The following is a 6,943-nucleotide window of genomic DNA, read 5'->3' on the forward strand; positions in this document are numbered from 1 at the left end:
ACCAGATTGCTATAAATCATAGATCCAAAAGGTATAGCTTCTAAATTTGCAAACAATACATAGTTTCAAACAAACAAAAAACTTAAAAGTTATAATTGTCCTCAATTTCCATTACAGTTGTAAAATCTGAATACCCTTTAATTTATGGTAGTCCTTTATTCTTTTTATAAACTCTGAAACATTTTTTTTATTTGTATTTGAATCAAATCAGCGGTTCTCGAGGTTGACTACTGTTTCTGCACTCAGCAATCACTCTTGGCAGGCTCAGAGGACCACATGTAGTGTTGCGGATTGAACTTGGGTCAGCTGCATACAAAGCAAGTATCTTACCAGCTGAATTATCTCTCAGGCCCAGCTCTGCAACATTTATCTTAAGTTCCTTGTCTAAAGTTTATTCTGGCAAATTTCTATCCTGAAGCGTCTATAAAAAAGACTTTCCAATAGTCTTTTCTGGGTATAAAGTATTAGAAAAATTCTGTGAGTGGCTCAAGGCTCACAGTTAAGGGATCTTAATCTAATATAATTAGATAGAAAAATCTCAATTTTGTAACATCAAAGTTTCTAGAATAATACTCAAAGTTAGCCAAACTGTGTCGGATCTTCAGGAGTTATAAAAAACTTTACAATATTCACTTTATCTATTCTGTATATATTTTAAGACGTTTAAAGAAGTCTCCTTATGTGGTAAAGCATTCCACGAAGCTTTAGCATACTAAATTGGACACAGGCTGGATACTTTAAAAGGTTTTCTAAGACTTCCATATTTATTTTTAATCAATTAAGTCCTTATCATATCTATTTATCACATGTATTATAATAAGGGTTTGAAATATTTATATACATTATTATTAAAATTGAAACAAATATCGAGTATTAGACAAGATCAACTATAGTTGTTCCTAACACTAAAGATAAGAACAATGTAACTCAGTTTATTCTTCTCCCTCAAAACCTAAAACTAAGGAAAATATTCCTCCATTTGCCCTTTCCCCCTAATCCTCACACTTACTTGTAAATTATACGGAATGTGTCTAAGCAAACAAGTTGTGAGATTTTCTGAAACCCACTGCTCTAGAACTTACTCTTCCTAAAATCATGTTTCCTTCTTTTCTTTCGCTGTCAAAACCATCAAAATACCCTTCTTTTGATTATTTAGATATGATCGTTGTTTTGAGGAGATGGATCTCTCATCTTTCATCTGCCGATCATTTCTTGTAAAGCTATTCTTCAACCTGTCATAACAACTCTCATTTGCTTGGCTCCTGAACAGCAGTGGGGTCAGTCCATCTTGTGGTTGTAATTGAAGTTAGCCATTAGTGGACTGTATTGCAAGTTGACCTACATTCAGAAAATGTTCAGCTAGGCCCCTATGCCAACCGGTCTGTCTTTTCCCTGGTGACTACCCTTTATCTTTGCTGGAACAAAATAAGCTGCATCTCATGCAACTCCCAAAGGGTCAGAGAAAGAGTTAAGGGTACTGGTGTCAACCATGTTTGTGTGGCCACTTTTTGCCTGTAAAGTGGGAAAGTCACACTAAAATTCAAGCCTGAGAAAAGTCTTTCTATCCATCTGGGTCTCATTTCCTGGTGGACTTGGGGAAATTCTATGAGTGCTTCCCAGGAATAGGAAATACTTGTAGGCATTTATCCATAATCTATAAATGGATGCAAATTTATGTCCTTGTGTGGCCATTTCTGTCTGTTATTTTCCAGAATGAAATTTGCAGAGATAAGGGCTGGAGCAATAGCATAAGGGTAGGGCATTTGCCTTGCACATGGCCGACCAGGGTTCGATTCCCAGCATCCTATATGGTCCCATGAGCACCACTAGGAGTAATTCCTGAGTGCAGAGCTAGGAATAACTCTTGTGCATTGCTTGGTGTGACCCAAAAAGCAAAAAAAATGCAGAGAAAAAGGGAAATTATTTTCTTTTTAATTTTTAATTTTATTAAAAATTATTAAGTTACAATTCTTTATATATTTATTTATAGTTGAGTTTTACACACACAATGTCCAGCACTGATTCCATCCCTAGTGCCAGCTCTCCTGGGCCATTGCCCTCAGGTTCCTTCCAAATCCCCGTATGGCTCCAAAACAGGCATGTGTTTGGTTGTATTAGTTTAGTCTCATTTCAGGTATTGTTAGTTTTGTGGTTTGTATTTTTGGGGTATTGAAAACAGATAGGATCACCGTCTCCTTCGTGGAAAATTCTACTTCACAGAGCGGGGAGAAAGGTCTGCAAACTTTAAGTTTAAGAAGAGAACTCCCAGAATGACCACCAACTGGGAGCTCTTTGGCACTATTGCAGCAATGTGGAAAGATGCCGTCATTGACAACATTGACAAGGAATAAGATCGACTGGTTCAGCACTTCCATGTCTGTGCGAAGACTGCTGAGAGTGGGAAAGCCACAAACAGATGCCTGTCTTTGGAAACTCTCGAGCTTATTCGCCAAGTCGGTTTAGCATGAGCCTCAGGCAACCACAAGCTAATGTCCAAGCTCCCAAAGCTGTGCAGAGAAACAATAAAGGAAGTAGAGCAGCAGTGTTGGTCGATGCGGCAGAGGCCCAAAAAAGTATTCACAATGCTCGCCTGTCCTTAGCCAACTACAAGACCAAGATGACTGCCCTCCAACATCCTGATGGGTCTATCACATCTTCCAGAAGGGCAATGGAAAGGATTATTCATAACTTCTACTCAGATCTCTTTGACAGCCACATACACCTGCCCACATACCAAATTCTGCAGGATGGATATGTCCTTCCCAATGCCTTCCCTTCAAAATCCAATATGCCATTTCGTTGGGAAAGAAGCATACAGCACCTAGTTCAGACAAGGTCAGACCCGAACTCCTGAAGAATCTGCTGCCAATACTCGTCAATGCACTGCCGTGGCTATTCACACGCTCCCTGTCCAAATGCAAGGTTGCGTCCCAATGGAAAACAATCAGGACCCTTCTGTTGTGCAAGAAGGGAGACATCCAAGACATAGGCAACTATCACCCAATCTGCCAATTGTCTGTCATCTACAAGTTGTTCACTCGAGTCATCCTGATTAGAATAGGCAGAACACTAAACAGAGGACAACCATGTGAGCAAGCCGGGTTCTAAAAAGGATTCAGCAAGACCGACCAGATCATATCCATACAGTGACCAAGCTTATTGAAGTTTCGCGAGAGTTCAAGATGCTGCCTGTCATTCACTGATTTAAAGAAGGCCTTTGATTCTGTTGAGACTGAAGTGGTCATCAGAGCTGGCCAAACAGTGCGTTCAAACTCAGTATATCAAGATCTTCCGCGTGCTGTATTGCGGATTCACCACCAGGATCTCACAATTCTATAAGGAAGTGATTCTACAAAGAAGTGATCATTGACATAAAGAGAGGGGTTTGGCAGGGTGATACCATTTCACTGAAACTCTTCAGTGCCACCCACGAGAACATCATGCGACAGCAGGAATGAAAAGGAATGGAAATGAAGATAGACGGTTGGCAACTACTCCACCTTCACTTCACTGATGACATTGTTCTCATAACACCAAACATTAACCAAGGGGCACAAATACTGGCCCACTTTGACCGCGAGTGTGGAAAAGTCGGACTGCAGCTGAATCTCAGCAAAACAATGTTCATGAAAAAAAGAACTAGTCCCTGGTATTCCATTTGCTCTAAATGGAATGAACATCTCCGTATGCAGCAGCTATTTGTACCTGGATCAAGAACTCAACATGAAGAACGACTTGGCACCAGAACTACGCAGGAAGAAGAGAGCAGCGTGGAACATTTTCAAGAGCATCAAGAAGTGGTTAAGAGGATGAAGAACCTCTGACTCTGGATGCATCTTTTTTACTCTACCGTTCTTCCTGCACTAACATTTGCCTCAGAGACCCGGGCCCTATGAAAACAGGATGAAAAGGCTGTTTGGGTATCCCCAAGAGGAATCTAAAGAGCTATGCTTGGAGTATCACGTTCCACTCAATTGAGAGAAGGAATCCGGAATGACAACTTCTGTCGATGGCCAAGAATCAGGGACACTGTCTCATTTGCCAAGGCATCAGAAATCATATGGGCTGGACATGTAATGCGATTCAGAGATGACCGCTAGACTAGAGCTGTTACTGACTAGATTCCATGGGACATCAAAAGATCGCTTGGCCGCCCACCAACGAGATGGTCAGACTCCATCAAAACCCTGAATGAAAGTTTTGAGGCTCTTCCTGCTCCTGAAGTGAGCAGATATCATTGGACTGCACTAGCATGTGCCAGGGGCGAATGGAACATTACTGGCACCCATTCAAATAAATCGAAGATCAATGGGATGACAAGTGATACAAGTGATTTTCAGCTATATCACTTATTTACATCACTGATGTACTTTACTTAAGATCACTGACCCCTATTCCCGTTACTTCCTGTCTGACTTTTCTTACTATCCCCCTTAGTTTCTTTCCTTCTATGCTCTCTTGTTCCCAATATTCTGGGTCATCCTCTTTTCCAGTTATTATATATCACTATATCACTGTCATCCCATTGTTTATCGATTTGCTCAAACAGGCGCCAATAATGTATTCATTAGTCCTTGCCCTGAGATTTTAGCAGCCTCTCATTGCTCATCCTTCCAAACAGTGCCACGTTGGAGGCTCTTTCGGGGTCAGGGGAATGAGACTCATTATTGTTACCATTTTTGGCATATTGAATACACTGCACGGAGTGTTCTAAGCTCTGCCATGTGGCCAGAATACTTTCAGTAGCTTGCTGGGTTCTCCCATAGTGAGAACTTAACAGCAGTGTGCTTCCGCAGTGCGCTTCTGGGAACTTTGTTTTATAATCTCTGGATCTTGGCTGTTTACACGGCTGTCTGGGGCAGCTTGTGTGTGTGACTGCCTAGCTATTGGAAAAAGGGGAATCTGGGTAGAGGAGGCCCTGTCCAGATCCAATCAGGCTTGGAGATCTCAGCCCCAGAACCCGCACACCTGGGTTCTTCTGCTGGTGACTTCATGTGTGAGGCTCGTCTGAGGGTGTGGAGAGTGGCCGTGAGCATGGTTGGGTTCTGGAGGTCTTTGGCTCCCGGGGCTTTGCATGAGGTGGGGAGGGAAACTCAACCAGCTCTCTCTGAGGGGTCCTGGTGAAGACAGACGTGGGGGCAGGAATCAAAATAACACATTGTTTGTGTTATTATATATACTGCAGATAAATAAAATCATTCTGTGTTTGTTCTTCCTTCAACTTACTTTACTCAATATGATAAAGGGAACTTCTGATCAAAATTGCGCTTCATATGGCTCATATGGTACACATAAAGAAACAATTATGTAGACCACAGTCTAAACAAATAATCTGTTGGTAGATATTGCCAACAGATCAGCAACTGAAACTGGCTGCAAAGGGTGGGAGATGGAGTGGGAAGAAGGGACCTTAGGAAAGTGGCGGTCAGTTATTTACACATGGTATTGCAGATTTTAAATAGCATTGCAAGTATTAAACAGTAACATGAACACTGTTATAGGTAAACTATGCTAACCTAAATGAAAATTGCAATATATGTATTGACTTTTAAAATAACAGGGCCGGAGTAGTAGTACTGTTGGTAGTGAATTTGCCTTGCACACAGCAGACCTGGGTTGATCTCCAGCATCCCATAAGATTCCCCCCCACCACCCCATCACATCCAAGAGTCATTCCTGAGTTCAGAGTGAGCTAGGAGTATCCCCGGAGCATCAATGGGTGTGAATCAATCAAGAAACAAAACAGAACAAAATAAACTAAAAAGAATTAACAAATGAATTAGCCAAAGGTTCTTTACCACCTTATGAGAATGCTGTAAGGCTGAAACCACATTAGTCTGAAGTAGTTATCATTGTGTTCAAATGTAGCTTCATTACTTAACAAACAGGACAGGATGAATCATTGCTTGAAGTCAGAGAAATGTGGATGAGTTCTGCTACCCACTCCATAACATCCCCCACCCCACCTCCCCCCACACACATACTCTCTCACACACACACATCCCATTTCTCTGGGGAAGGGCAGCTGGGGGCTTAATTCCTGTACTGCATTTTGTTTGTGTGTTGTGTTATGTTCTGAAATTTTCAGATTTGTCTGTTCATCTAAAGGTGCAGAGCACGCATTTCTCTCTTAGCTCTCTTTGCTGTGGCATCCGGGCTCTGCCTTGTCTGTTCCAAATTCCTTGGGAAATACAAGTTGTACTAAGATTACAATGGGAATTTATTGTGTGCTTTCAAAATGAGGGGTTAAGAAGCAATAAAGAGTACAGATGTATGTTTTACGTCAGAAAGATAATGGATGAAGATATATCTGTTGAAGGAAAAGAAGTTATTCTGTTTTTATTTATTTATTTCTTTATTTATTATTTTATTTTTTAAGTAGTGAATCATGATGAGGGTACAGTAACAGATTTACACATTTTCTTTTTTTGTTTTGCTTTTTGGGTCACACCTGGCATTGCACAAGGGTCCCTCCTGGCTCTGCACTTAGGAATTACTCCTGGCGGTGCTCAGGGGATCATATGGGATGCTGGGAATTGAACCCGGGTCAGCCGCATGCAAGGCAAACGCCCTACCCACTGTACTATCTCTCCAGCCCCCACATTTTCATACTTGTGTTTCCCTTATACAATTTTCAAGCACCCCTCCCTCCACCAGTGTCCATTCTCCACCACAAGTGAACCCCCAGTATCCTTTCCACTCCCCAATCCCATCCCTCCTCCCCACCAGCTCTGTGGCAGGGCATTCCCTTTTGTTCTCTCACTCCTTTTGGGTGTTGTGGTCTGTAATAGGGGTATTGAGTGGCTATCGTGTTCAATCTATAGTCTACTATCAGCACGCATCTCCCCTCCCGAGCGGATCCTCCAACCACAGTTTACTTGATGTTCCCATCTCTATCTGAACTGCTTTTCCGCCAGCATTGTGAGGCCAGCTTCCAAGTCAA

Source organism: Sorex araneus, chromosome X (assembly GCF_027595985.1).
Source record: "Sorex araneus isolate mSorAra2 chromosome X, mSorAra2.pri, whole genome shotgun sequence".
Classification (NCBI taxonomy): Eukaryota; Metazoa; Chordata; class Mammalia; order Eulipotyphla; family Soricidae; genus Sorex; species Sorex araneus.